Source organism: Cornus florida, unplaced genomic scaffold (assembly GCF_030987335.1).
Source record: "Cornus florida cultivar Cherokee Brave unplaced genomic scaffold, ASM3098733v1 CherokeeBrave_3.0.0_Hap2_Chr03, whole genome shotgun sequence".
Lineage (NCBI taxonomy): Eukaryota > Viridiplantae > Streptophyta > Magnoliopsida > Cornales > Cornaceae > Cornus > Cornus florida.
The window spans coordinates 98,556,437-98,570,974 of NW_026775573.1; positions in this window are offsets into that span (position 1 = coordinate 98,556,437).

Here is a 14,538-nt window from a genome sequence, read left to right on the forward strand (position 1 = left end):
ACTTCATAGGTAACTCGAATAAGTTAAAACTCAATACTCTCATTTTTTTTAAAAGATTCCCTCTTTATACATTAAAAAGGTCTACTGACTGACATAATAGGTACATTGATTGAGATAATTTCGTTCAAAGATTCAATCTTTACTCATTAAAACACGCTTCGTGACGTCAAACGGAACTCAAATAACTTTAACTCAAAACTCGTAGTTCCTTACAAATATTCAATCTTTATACATTAAAAAGGTCTAGTGACATAATAGGTACCTTGATTGAGGTAATTTCATTCAAAGATTCAATATTTACTCTTTAAAACACTCTTCGATACGTCGCAGGGAACTCAAATATGTTTAACTCAAACTCTCATTTTCTTTCAAAGATTAAACCTTTATACATTAAAAAGGTCTAGTGACATAATAAGTACCTCTATTGAGGTAATTTCATACAAAGATTCAATCCTTACGCGTTAAAACACTATTCGGGAAGTCATAGGGAACTCGGATATGTTTAACTCATAACGCTCATTTCTTTTTAAAGATTCAATCTTTATATATAAAAGGTCCAAGGACAAAATAAGTCCCTTCATTCAAGTAATTTCAATCAAAGATTCAATCTTTACTCGTTGAAATACTCTTCGGGATGTCATAGGGAACTAGAATAAGTTAACTCAAAACAGTCATTTTCTTTCCAAGATTCAATCTCTATACATTAAAAAGGTCTAGTAACATAATAGGTACCTTTACTAAGGTATTTTCATTCAAAGATTCATTATTTAGTCATTCAAACACTGTTCACGACTTCATAGGTAAATCGAATAAGTTAAACTCAGAACAATCATTTTATTCCAAAGATTCAATCTTTAGACATTAAAAAGGTCTACTAACATAATAGGTACCTTTATTGAGGTGTTTTCATTCAAAGATTCAATCTTTATTCATTAAAACACCTTTCGCGACTTCATAGGTAACTCGAATAAGTTAAACTCAAAACTCTCATTTTCTTTCCAAGATTCAATCTTTGTACATTAAAAAGGTCTAGTGACATAATAGCTACCTTGATTGAGGTAATTACATTCAAAGATTCAATATTTACTCCTTAAAACACTCTTTGGGACGTTACAGGGAACATGAATAAGCTTAACTCAAAACTCTCGTTTTCTTTCAAAGATACAATCTTTATACATTAAAAAGGTCTACTAACAAAATAAGTACCTTTATTGAGGTATTTTCATTCAAAGATTCAATCTTTAGTCATTAAGACACCCTTCGCAACTTCATAGGTAACTCGAATAAGTTGAACTCAAAACTCTCATGTTCTTTCAAAGATTCAATCTTTATACATTAAAAAGGTTTAGTGACAGAATAGGTACCTTGATTGAGGTAATTTAATTCAAAGATTCAATCTTTACTCATTAAAATACTCTTCGTGGCGTCAAAGGGAACTTGAATAATTTTAACTCGAAACTCTCATTTCTTTTCAAAACGTCAGTCTTTATAAATTAAAAAGGTCTAGTGATGTAATAGCTACCTTGATTGAGGTAATTTCATTCAATGATTCAATCTTTACTCATTAAAACACTCTTCGGGACGTTACAGGGAACTCGAATAAGTTTAACTCAAAAATCTCATTTTCTTTCGAAGATTCAATCTTTATACATTAAAAAGGTCTGGTAACAGAATTGGTACCTTTATTGTGGTATTTTTCATTCAAAGATTCAATCTTCAGTCATTAAAACACTCTTCGCGATTTCATAGGTAACTCGAATAAGTTAAACTCAAAACACTCATTTTCTTTCAAAGATTCAATCTTTATACATTACAACGGTCTAGTGGTAGAATAGGTACCTTGATTGAGGTAATTTCATTCAAAGATTCAATCTTTACTCATTAAAACACTCTTCGTGACGTCAAAGGGAACTCGAATAACTTTAACTCAAAACTCTCATTTCTTTTCAAAGATTCAATCTTTATACAATAAAAATTTCAAGTGACTTAATAGGTACCTTGATCGAGGTAATTTCATTCAAAGATTCAATCTTTATTCATTAAAACACTCTTCGGGATGTCAAAAGGAACTCGATAAGTTTAACTCAAAACTCTAATTTTCTTTCAAAGATTCAATCTTTATACATCAAAAAGATCTAGTAACATAATAGGTTCCTTTATTGAGGAATTTTCATTTGAAAATTCAATCTTTGGTCATTAAAACACTCTTCGCGACTTCATATGTAACTCGAATAAGTTAAAACTCAATACTCTCATTTTTTTCAAAGATTCCATCTTTATACATTAAAAAGGTCTACTGACTGACATAATAGGTACATTGATTGAGATAATTTTGTTCAAAGATTCAATCTTTACTCATTAAAACACGCTTCGTGACGTCAAAGGGAACTCAAATAACTTTAACTGAAAACTCGTAGTTCTTTACAAATATTCAATCTTTATACATTAAAAAGGTCTAGTGACATAATAGGTACCTTGATTGAGATAATTTCATTCAAAGATTCAATATTTACACTTTAAAACACTCTTCGAGATGTCGCAGGGAACTCGAATATGTTTAACTCAAACTCTCATTTTCTTTCAAAGATTAAACCTTTATACATTAAAAAGGTCTAGTGACATAATAAGTACCTCTATTGAGGTAATTTCATACAAAGATTCAATCCTTACGCGTTAAAACACTATTCGGGACGTCATAGGGAACTCGGATAGGTTTAACTCATAAAGCTCATTTCTTTTTAAAGGTTCAATCTTTATATATAAAAGGTCCAGGGACAAAATAAGTCCCTTGATTCATGTAATTTCAATCAAAGATTCAATCTTTACTCGCTGAAATACTCATCGGGATGTCATAGGGAACTCGAATAAGTTTAACACAAAACAGTCTTTTTCTTTCCAATATTCAATCTTTATACATTAAAAAGGTCTAGTAACATAATAGGTACCTTTACTAAGGTATTTTCATTCAAAGATTCATTATTTAGTCATTCAAACACTGTTCACGACTTCATAGGTAAATCGAATAAGTTAAACTCAGAACTATCATTTTATTCCAAAGATTCAATCTTTAGATATTAAAAAGGTCTAGTAACATAATAGGTACCTTTATTGAGGTGTTTTCATTCAAAGATTCAATCTTTATTCATGAAAACACTCTTCGCGACTTCATAGGTAACTCGAATATGTTAAACTCAAAACTCTCATTTTCTTTCTAAGATTCAATCTTTGTACATTAAAAAGGTCTAGTGACATAATAGCTACCTTGATGGAGGTAATTACATTCAAAGATTCAATATTTACTCCTTAAAACACTCTTTGGGACGTTACAGGGAACATGAATAAGTTTAACTCAAAACTCTCATTTTCTTTCAAAGATACAATCTTTATACATTAAAAAGGTCTACTAACAAAATAAGTACCTTTACTGAGGTATTTTCATTCAAAGATTTAATCTTTAGTCATTAAAACACTCTTCGCAACTTCATAGGTAACTCGAATAAGTTGAACTCAAAACTCTCATATTGTTTCAAAGATTCAATCTTTATACATTAAAAAGGTTTAGTGACAGAATAGGTACCATGATTGAGGTAATTTCATTCAAAGATTCAATCTTGACTCATTAAAACACTCTTCGTGGCGTCAAAGGGAACTTGAATAACTTTAACTCGAAACACTCATTTCTTTTCAAAACGTTAATCTTTATAAATTAAAAAGGTCTAGTGATGTAATAGCTACCTTGATTGAGGTAATTTCATTCAATGATTCAATCTTTACTCATTAAAACACTCTTCGGGACGTTACAGGGAACTCGAATAAGTTTAACTCAAAAATCTCATTTTCTTTCGAAGATTCAACCTTTATACATTAAAAAGGTCTAGTAACAGAATTGGTACCTTTATTGTGGAATTTTTCATTCGAAGATTCAATCTTCAGTCATTAAAACACTCTTCGCGATTTCATAGGTAACTCGAATAAGTTAAACTCAAAACACTCATTTTCTTTCAAAGATTCAATCTTTATACATTACAAAGGTCTAGTGGTAGAATAGGTACCTTGATTGGGGTAATTTCATTCAAAGATTCAATCTTTACTCATTAAAACACTCTTCGTGACGTCAAAGGGAACTCGAATAACTTTAACTCAAAACTCTCATTTCTTTTCAAAGATTCAATCTTTATACGATAAAAATTTCTAGTGACTTAATAGGTACCTTGATCGAGGTAATTTCATTCAAAGATTCAATCTTTATTCATTAAAACACTCTTCGGGATGTCAAAAGGAACTCGAATAAGTTTAACTCAAAACTCTAATTTTCTTTCAAAGATTCAATCTTTATACATCAAAAAGATCTAGTAATATAATAGGTTCCTTTATTGAGGAATTTTCATTTGAAGATTCAATCTTTGGTCATTAAAACACTCTTCGCGACTTCATAGGTAACTCGAATAAGTTAAAACTCAATACTCTCATTTTTTTCAAAGATTCCATCTTTATACATTAAAAAGGTCTACTGACTGACATAATAGGTACATTGATTGTGATAATTTCGTTCAAAGATTCAATCTTTACTCACTAAAACACACTTCGTGACGTCAAAGGGAACTCAAATAACTTTAACTGAAAACTCGTAGTTCTTTACAAATATTCAATCTTTATACATTAAAAAGGTCTAGTGACATAATAGGTACCTTGATTGAGGTAATTTCATTCAAAGATTCAATATTTACACTTTAAAACACTCTTCGAGACGTCGCAGGGAACTCGAATATGTTTAACTCAAACTCTCATTTTCTTTCAAAGATTAAAACTTTATACATTAAAAAGGTCTAGTGACATAATAAGTACCTCTATTGAGGTAATTTCATACAAAGATTCAATCCTTACGCGTTAAAACACTATTCGGGACGTCATAGGGAACTCGGATAGGTTTAACTCATAACGCTCATTTCTTTTTAAAGATTCAATCTTTATATATAAAAGGTCCAGGGACAAAATAAGTCCCTTGATTCAAGTAATTTCAATCAAAGATTCAATCTTTACTCGTTGAAATACTCTTCGGGATGTCATAGGGAACTCGAATAAGTTTAACTCAAAACAGTCATTTTCTTTCCAAAATTCAATCTTTATACATTAAAAAGTTCTAGTAACATAATAGGTACCTTTACTAAGGTATTTTCATTCAAAGATTCATTATTTAGTCATTAAAACACTGTTCACGACTTCATAGGTAAATCGAAAAAGTGAAACTCAGAACTATCATTTTATTCCAAAGATTCAATCTTTAGATATTAAAAAGGTCTAGTAACATAATAGGTACCTTTATTGAGGTGTTTTCATTCAAAGATTCAATCTTTTTTCGTTAAAACACTTTTCGCGACTTCATAGGTAACTCGAATATGTTAAACTCAAAACTCTCATTTTCTTTCCAAGATTCAATCTTTGTACATTAAAAAGGTCTAGTGACATAACAGCTACCTAGATGGAGGTAATTACATTCAAAGATTCAATATTTACTCCTTAAAACACTCTTCGGGACGTTACAGGGAACATGAATAAGTTTAACTCAAAACTCTCATTTTCTTTCAAAGATACAATCTTTATACATTAAAAAGGTCTACTAACAAAATAAGTACCTTTATTGAGGTATTTTCATTCAAAGATTCAATCTTTAGTCATTAAAACACTCTTCGCAACTTCATAGGAAACTCGAATAAGTTGAACTCAAAACTCTCATGTTCTTTCAAAGATTCAATCTTTATACATTAAAAAGGTTTAGTGACAGAATAGGTACCTTGATTGAGGTAATTTCATTCAAAGATTCAATCTTTACTGATTAAAACACTCTTCGTGGCGTCAAAGGGAACTTGAATAACTTTAACTCGAAACACTCATTTCTTTTCAAAACGTCAATCTTTATAAATTAAAAAGGTCTAGTGATGTAATAGCTACCTTGATTGAGGTAATTTCATTCAATGATTCAATCTTTACTCGTTAAAATACTCTTCGGGACGTTACAGGGAACTCGAATAAGTTTAACTCAAAAATCTCATTTTCTTTCGAAGATTCAATCTTTATACATTAAAAAGGTCTAGTAACAAAATTGGTACCTTTATTGTGGTATTTTTCATTCAAAGATTCAGTCTTCAGTCATTAAAACGCTCTTCGCGATTTCATAGGTAACTCGAATAAGTTAAACTCAAAACACTCATTTTCTTTCAAAGATTCAATCTTTATACATTACAAAGGTCTAGTGGTAGAATAGGTACATTGATTGAGGTAATTTCATTCAAAGATTCAATCTTTACTCATTAAAACACTCTTCGTGACGTCAAAGGGAACTCGAATAACTTTAACTCAAAACTCTCATTTCTTTTCAAAGATTCAATCTTTATACAATAAAAATTTCAAGTGACTTAATAGGTACCTTGATCGAGGTAATTTCATTCAAAGATTCAATCTTTATTCATTAAAACACTCTTCGGGATGTCAAAAGGAACTCGAATAAATTTAACTCAAAACTCTAATTTTCTTTCAAAGATTCAATCTTTATACATCAAAAAGATCTAGTAACATAATAGGTTCATTTATTGAGGAATTTTCATTTGAACATTCAATCTTTGGTCATTAAAACACTCTTCGCGACTTCATATGTAACTCGAATAAGTTAAAACTCAATACTCTCATTTTTTTCAAAGATTCCATCTTTATACATTAAAAAGGTCTACTAACTGACATAATAGGTACATTGATTGAGATAATTTCGTTCAAAGATTCAATCTTTACTCATTAAAACACGCTTCGTGACGTCGAAGGGAACTCAAATAACTTTAACTCAAAACTCGTTGTTCTTTACAAATATTCAATCTTTATACATTAAAAAGGTCTAGTGACATAATAGGTACCATGATTGAGGTAATTTTATTCAAAGATTCAATATTTACTCTTTAAAACACTCTTCGAGACGTCGCAGGGAACTCGAATATGTTTAACTCAAAACTCTCATTTTCTTTCAAAGATTAAACCTTTATACATTAAAAAGTTATAGTGACATAATAAGTACCTCTATTGAGGTAATTTCATACAAAGATTCAATCCTTACGCGTTAAAACACTATTCGGGACGTCATAGGGAACTCGGATAGGTTTAACTCATAACGCTCATTTCTTTTTAAAGATTCAATCTTTATATATAAAAGGTCCAGGGACAAAATAAGTCCCTTGATTCAAGTAATTTCAATCTAAGATTCAATCTTTACTCGTTGAAATACTCTTCGGGATGTCATAGGGAACTCGAATAAATTTAACTCAAAACAGTCATTTTCTTTCCAAGATTCAATCTTTATACATTAAAAAGGTCTAGTAACATAATAGGTACCTTTACTAAGGTATTTTCATTCAAAGATTCGTTATTTAGTCATTAAAACACTGTTCACGACTTCATAGGTAAATCGAATAAGTTAAACTCAGAACTATCATTTTATTTCAAAGATTCAATCTTTAGATATTAAAAAGGTCTAGTAACATAATAGGTACCTTTATTGAGGTGTTTTCATTCAAAGATTCAATCTTTAATCATGAAAACACTCTTTGCGACTTCATAGGTAACTCGAATATGTTAAACTCAAAACTCTCATTTTCTTTCTAAGATTCAATCTTTGTACATTAAAAAGGTCTAGTGACATAATAGCTACCTTGATGGAGGTAATTACATTCAAAGATTCAATATATACTCCTTAAAACACTCTTTGGTACGTTATAGGGAACATGAACAAGTTTAACTCAAAACTCTCATTTTCTTTCAAAGATACAATCTTTATGCATTGAAAAGGTCTACTAACAAAATAAGTACCTTTATTGAGGTATTTTCATTCAAAGATTCAATCTTTAGTCATTAAAACACTCTTCGCAACTTCATAGGTAACTCGAATAAGTTGAACTCAAAACTCTCATATTGTTTCAAAGATTCAATCTTTATACATTAAAAAGGTTTAGTGACAGAATAGGTACCTTGATTGAGGTAATTTCATTCAAAGATTCAATCTTTACTCATTAAAACACTCTTCGTGGCGTCAAAGGGAACTTGAATAACTTTAACTCGAAACACTCATTTCTTTTCAAAACGTTAATCTTTATAAATTAAAAAGGTCTAGTGATGTAATAGCTACCTTGATTGAGGTAATTTCATTCAATGATTCAATCTTTACTCATTAAAACACTCTTCGGGACGTTACAGGGAACTCGAATAAGTTTAACTCAAAAATCTCATTTTCTTTCGAAGATTCAACCTTTATACATTAAAAAGGTCTAGTAACGGAATTGGTACCTTTATTGTGGAATTTTTCATTCAAAGATTCAATCTTCAGTCATTAAAACACTCTTCGCGATTTCGTAGGTAACTCGAATAAGTTAAACTCAAAACACTCATTTTCTTTCAAAGATTCAATCTTTATACATTACAAAGGTCTAGTGGTAGAATAGGTACCTTGATTAAGGTAATTTCATTCAAAGATTCAATCTTTACTCATTAAAACACTCTTCGTGACGTCAAAGGGAACTCGAATAACTTTAACTCAAAACTCTCATTTCTTTTCAAAGATTCAATCTTTATACAATAAAAATTTCTAGTGACTTAATAGGTACCTTGTCGAGGTAATTTCATTCAAAGATTCAATCTTTATTCATTAAAACACTCTTCGGGATGTCAAAAGGAACTCGAATAAGTTTAACTCAAAACTCTAATTTTCTTTCAAAGATTCAATCTTAATACATCAAAAAGATCTAGTAACATAATAGGTTCCTTTATTGAGGAATTTTCATTTGAAGATTCAATCTTTGGTCATTAAAACAGTCTTCGCGACTTCATAGGTAACTCGAATATGTTAAAACTCAATACTCTCATTTTTTTCAAAGATTCCATCTTTATACATTAAAAAGGTCTACTAACTGACATAATAAGTACATTGATTGAGATAATTTCGTTCAAAGATTCAATCTTTACTCACTAAAACACGCTTCGTGACGTCAAAGGGAACTCAAATAACTTTAACTGAAAACTCGTAGTTCTTTACAAATATTCAATCTTTATACATTAAAAAGGTCTAGTGACATAATAGGTACCTTGATTGAGGTAATTTCATTCAAAGATTCAATATTTACACTTTAAAACACTCTTCGAGACGTCGCAGGGAACTCGAATATGTTTAACTCAAACTCTCATTTTCTTTCAAAGATTAAACCTTTATACATTAAAAAGGTCTAGTGACATAATAAGTTCCTCTATTGAGGTAATTTCATACAAAGATTCAATCTTTACGCGTTAAAACACTATTCGGGACGTCATAGGGAACTCGGATAGGTTTAACTCATAACGCTCATTTCTTTTTAAACATTCAATCTTTATATATAAAAGGTCCAGGGACAAAATGAGTCCCTTGATTCAAGTAATTTCAATCAAAGATTCAATCTTTACTCATTGAAATACTCTTCGGGATGTCATAGGGAACTCGAATAAGTTTAACTCAAAACAGTCATTTTCTTTCCAAAATTCAATCTTTATACATTAAAAAAGTCTAGTAACATAATAGGTACCTTTACTAAGGTATTTTCATTCAAAGATTCATTATTTAGTCATTAAAACACTGTTCACGACTTCATAGGTAAATCGAATAAGTTAAACTCAGAACTATCATTTTATTCCAAAGATTCAATCTTTAGATATTAAAAAGGTCTAGTAACATAATAGGTACCTTTATTGAGGTGTTTTCATTCAAAGATTCAATCTTTATTCATTAAAACACTTTTCGCGACTTCATAGGTAACTCGAATATAATAAACTCAAAACTCTCATTTTCTTTCCAAGATTCAATCTTTGTACATTAAAAAGGTCTAGTGACATAATAGCTACCTAGATGGAGGTAATTACATTCAAAGATTCAATATTTACTCCTTAAAACACTCTTTGGGACGTTACAGGGAACATGAATAAGTTTAACTCAAAACTCTCATTTTCTTTCAAAGATACAATCTTTATACATTAAAAAGGTCTACTAACAAAATAAGTACCTTTATTGAGGTATTTTCATTCAAAGATTCAATCTTTAGTCATTAAAACACTCTTCGCAACTTCATAGGTAACTCGAATAAGTTATACTCAAAACTCTCATGTTCTTTCAAAGATTCTTTCTTTATACATTAAAAAGGTTTAGTGACAGAATAGGTTCCTTGATTGAGTTAATTTCATTCAAAGATTCAATCTTTACTCATTAAAACACTCTTCGTGGCGTCAAAGGGAACTTGAATAACTTTAACTCGAAACACTCATTTCTTTTCAAAACGTCAATCTTTATAAATTAAAAAGGTCTAGTAATGTAATATCTACCTTGATTGAGGTAATTTCATTCAATGATTCAATCTTTACTCATTAAAACACTCTTCGGGACGTTACAGGGAACTCGAATAAGTTTAACTCAAAAATCTCATTTTCTTTCGAAGATTAATCTTTATACATTAAAAAGGTCTAGTAACAAAATTGGTACCTTTATTGTGGTATTTTTCATTCAAAGATTCAGTCTTCAGTCATTAAAACGCTCTTCGCGATTTCATAGGTAACTCGAATAAGTTAAACTCAAAACACTCATTTTCTTTCAAAGATTCAATCTTTATACATTACAAAGGTCTAGTGGTAGAATAGGTACCTTGATTGAGGTAATTTCATTCAAAGATTCAATCTTTACTCATTAAAACACTCTTCGTGACGTCAAAGGGAACTCGAATAACTTTAACTCAAAACTCTCATTTCTTTTCAAAGATTCAATCTTTATACAATAAAAATTTCAAGTGACTTAATAGGTACCTTGATCGAGGTAATTTCATTCAAAGATTCAATCTTTATTCATTAAAACACTCTTCGGGATGTCAAAAGGAACTCGAATAAGTTTAACTCAAAACTCTAATTTTCTTTCAAAGATTCAATCTTTATACATCAAAAAGATCTAGTAACATAATAGATTCCTTTATTGAGGAATTTTCATTTGAAAATTCAATCTTTGGTCATTAAAACACTCTTCGCGACTTCATATGTAACTCGAATAAGTTAAAACTCAATACTCTCATTTTTTTCAAAGATTCCATGTTTATACATTAAAAAGGTCTACTGACTGACATAATAGGTACATTGATTGAGATAATTTCGTTCAAAGATTCAATCTTTACTCATTAAAACACGCTTCGTGACGTCGAAGGGAACTCAAATAACTTTAACTCAAAACTCGTAGTTCTTTACAAATATTCAATCTTTATACATTAAAAAGGTCTAGTGACATAATAGGTACCTTGATTGAGGTAATTTCATTCAAAGATTCAATATTTACTCTTTAAAACACTCTTCGAGACGTCGCAGGGAACTCGGATATGTTTAACTCAAAACTCTCATTTTCTTTCAAAGATTAAACCTTTATACATTAAAAAGTTCTAGTGACATAATAAGTACCTCTATTGAGGTAATTTCATACAAAGATTCAATCCTTACGCGTTAAAACACTATTCGGGACGTCATAGGGAACTCGGATAGGTTTAACTCATAACGCTTATTTCTTTTTAAAGATTCAATCTTTATATATAAAAGGTCCAGGGACAAAATAAGTCCCTTGATTCAAGTAATTTCAATCTAAGGTTCAATCTTTACTCGTTGAAATACTCTTCGGGATGTCATAGGGAACTCGAATAAATTTAACTCAAAACAGTCATTTTCTTTCCAAGATTCAATCTCTATACATTAAAAAGGTCTAGTAACATAATAGGTACCTTTACTAAGGTATTTTCATTCAAAGATTCGTTATTTAGTCATTAAAACACTGTTCACGACTTCATAGGTAAATCGAATAAGTTAAACTCAGAACTATCATTTTATTCCAAAGATTCAATCTTTAGATATTAAAAAGGTCTAGTAACATAATAGGTACCTTTATTGAGGTGTTTTCATTCAAAGATTCAATCTTTATTCATTAAAACACTCTTCGCGACTTCAAAGGTAACCCGAATAAGTTAAACTCAAAACTCTCATTTTCTTTCCAAGATACAATCTTTGTACATTAAAAAGGTCTAGTGACATAATAGCTACCTTGATTGAGGTAATTACATTCAAAGATTCAATATTTACTCCTTAAAACACTCTTCGGGACGTTACAGGGAACATGAATAAGTTTAACTCAAAACTCTCATTTTCTTTCAAAGATACAATCTTTATACATTAAAAGGTCTACTAACAAAATAAGTACCTTTATTGAGGTATTTTCATTCAAAGATTCAATCTGTAGTCATTAAAACACTCTTCGCAACTTCATTGGAAACTCGAATAAGTTGAACTCAAAACTCTCATGTTCTTTCAAAGATTCAATCTTTATACATTAAAAAGGTTTAGTGACAGAATAGGTACCTTGATTGAGGTAATTTCATTCAAAGATTCAATCTTTACTGATTAACACACACTTCGTGGCGTCAAAGGGAACTTGAATAACTTTAACTCGAAACACTCATTTCTTTTCAAAACGTCAATCTTTATAAATTAAAAAGGTCTAGTGATGTAATAGCTACCTTGATTGAGGTAATTTCATTCAATAATTCAATCTTTACTCGTTAAAACACTCTTCGGGACGTTACAAGGAACTCGAATAAGTTTAACTCAAAAATCTCATTTTCTTTCGAAGATTCAATCTTTATACATTAAAAAGGTTTAGTAACAGAATTGGTACCTTTATTGTGGTATTTTTCATTCAAAGATTCAGTCTTCAGTCATTAAAACGCTCTTCGCGATTTCATAGGTAACTCGAATAAGTTAAACTCAAAACACTCATTTTCTTTCAAAGATTCAATCTTTATACATTACAAAGGTCTAGTGGTAGAATAGGTACCTTGATTGAGGTAATTTCGTTCAAAGATTCAATCTTTACTCATTAAAACACTCTTCGTGACGTCAAAGGGAACTCGAATAACTTTAACTCAAAACTCTCATTTCTTTTCAAAGATTCAATCTTTATACAATAAAAATTTCAAGTAACTTAATAGGTACCTTGATCGAGGTAATTTCATTCAAAGATTCAATCTTTATTCATTAAAACACTCTTCGGGATGTCAAAAGGAACTCGAATAAGTTTAACTCAAAACTCTAATTTTCTTTCAAAGATTCAATCTTTATACATCAAAAAGATCTAGTAACATAATAGGTTCCTTTATTGAGGAATTTTCATTTGAACATTCAATCTTTGGTCATTAAAACACTTTTCGCGACTTCATATGTAACTCGAATAAGTTAAAACTCAATACTCTCATTTTTTTCAAAGATTCCATGTTTATACATTAAAAAGGTCTACTGACTGACATAATAGGTACATTGATTGAGATAATTTCGTTCAAAGATTCAATCTTTACTCATTAAAACACGCTTCGTGACGTCGAAGGGAACTCAAATAACTTAACTCAAAACTCGTAGTTCTTTACAAATATTCAATCTTTATACATTAAAAAGGTCTAGTGACATAATAGGTACCTTGATTGAGGTAATTTCATTCAAAGATTCAATATTTACTCTTTAAAACACTCTTCGAGACGTCGCAGGGAACTCGAATATCTTTAACTCAAAACTCTCATTTTCTTTCAAAGATAAAACCTTTATACATTAAAAAGTTCTAGTGACATAATAAGTACCTCTATTGAGGTAATTTCATACAAAGATTCAATCCTTACGCGTTAAAACACTATTCGGGACGTCATAGGGAACTCGGATAGGTTTAACTCATAACGCTCATTTCTTTTTAAAGATTGAATCTTTATATATAAAAGGTCCAGGGACAAAATAAGTCCCTTGATTCAAGTAATTTCAATCTAAGATTCAATCTTTACTCGTTGAAATACTCTTCGGGATGTCATAGGGAACTCGAATAAATTTAACTCAAAACAGTCATTTTCTTTCCAAGATTCAGTCTTTATACATTAAAAAGGTCTAGTAACATAATACGTACCTTTACTAAGGTATTTTCATTCAAAGATTCGTTATTTAGTCATTAAAACACTGTTCACGACTTCATAGGTAAATCGAATAAGTTAAACTCAGAACTATCATTTTATTCCAAAGATTCAATCTTTAGATATTAAAAAGGTCTAGTAACATAATAGGTACCTTTATTGAGGTGTTTTCATTCAAAGATTCAATCTTTATTCATTAAAACACTCTTCGCGACTTCAAAGGTAACCCGAATAAGTTAAACTCAAAACTCTCATTTTCTTTCCAAGATATAATCTTTGTACATTAAAAAGGTCTAGTGACATAATAGCTACCTTGATTGAGGTAATTACATTCAAAGATTCAATATTTACTCCTTAAAACACTCTTCGGGACGTTACAGGGAACATGAATAAGTTTAACTCAAAACTCTCATTTTCTTTCAAAGATACACTCTTTATACATTAAAAAGGTCTACTAACAAAATAAGTACCTTTATTGAGGTATTTTCATTCAAAGATTCAATCTTTAGTCATTAAAACA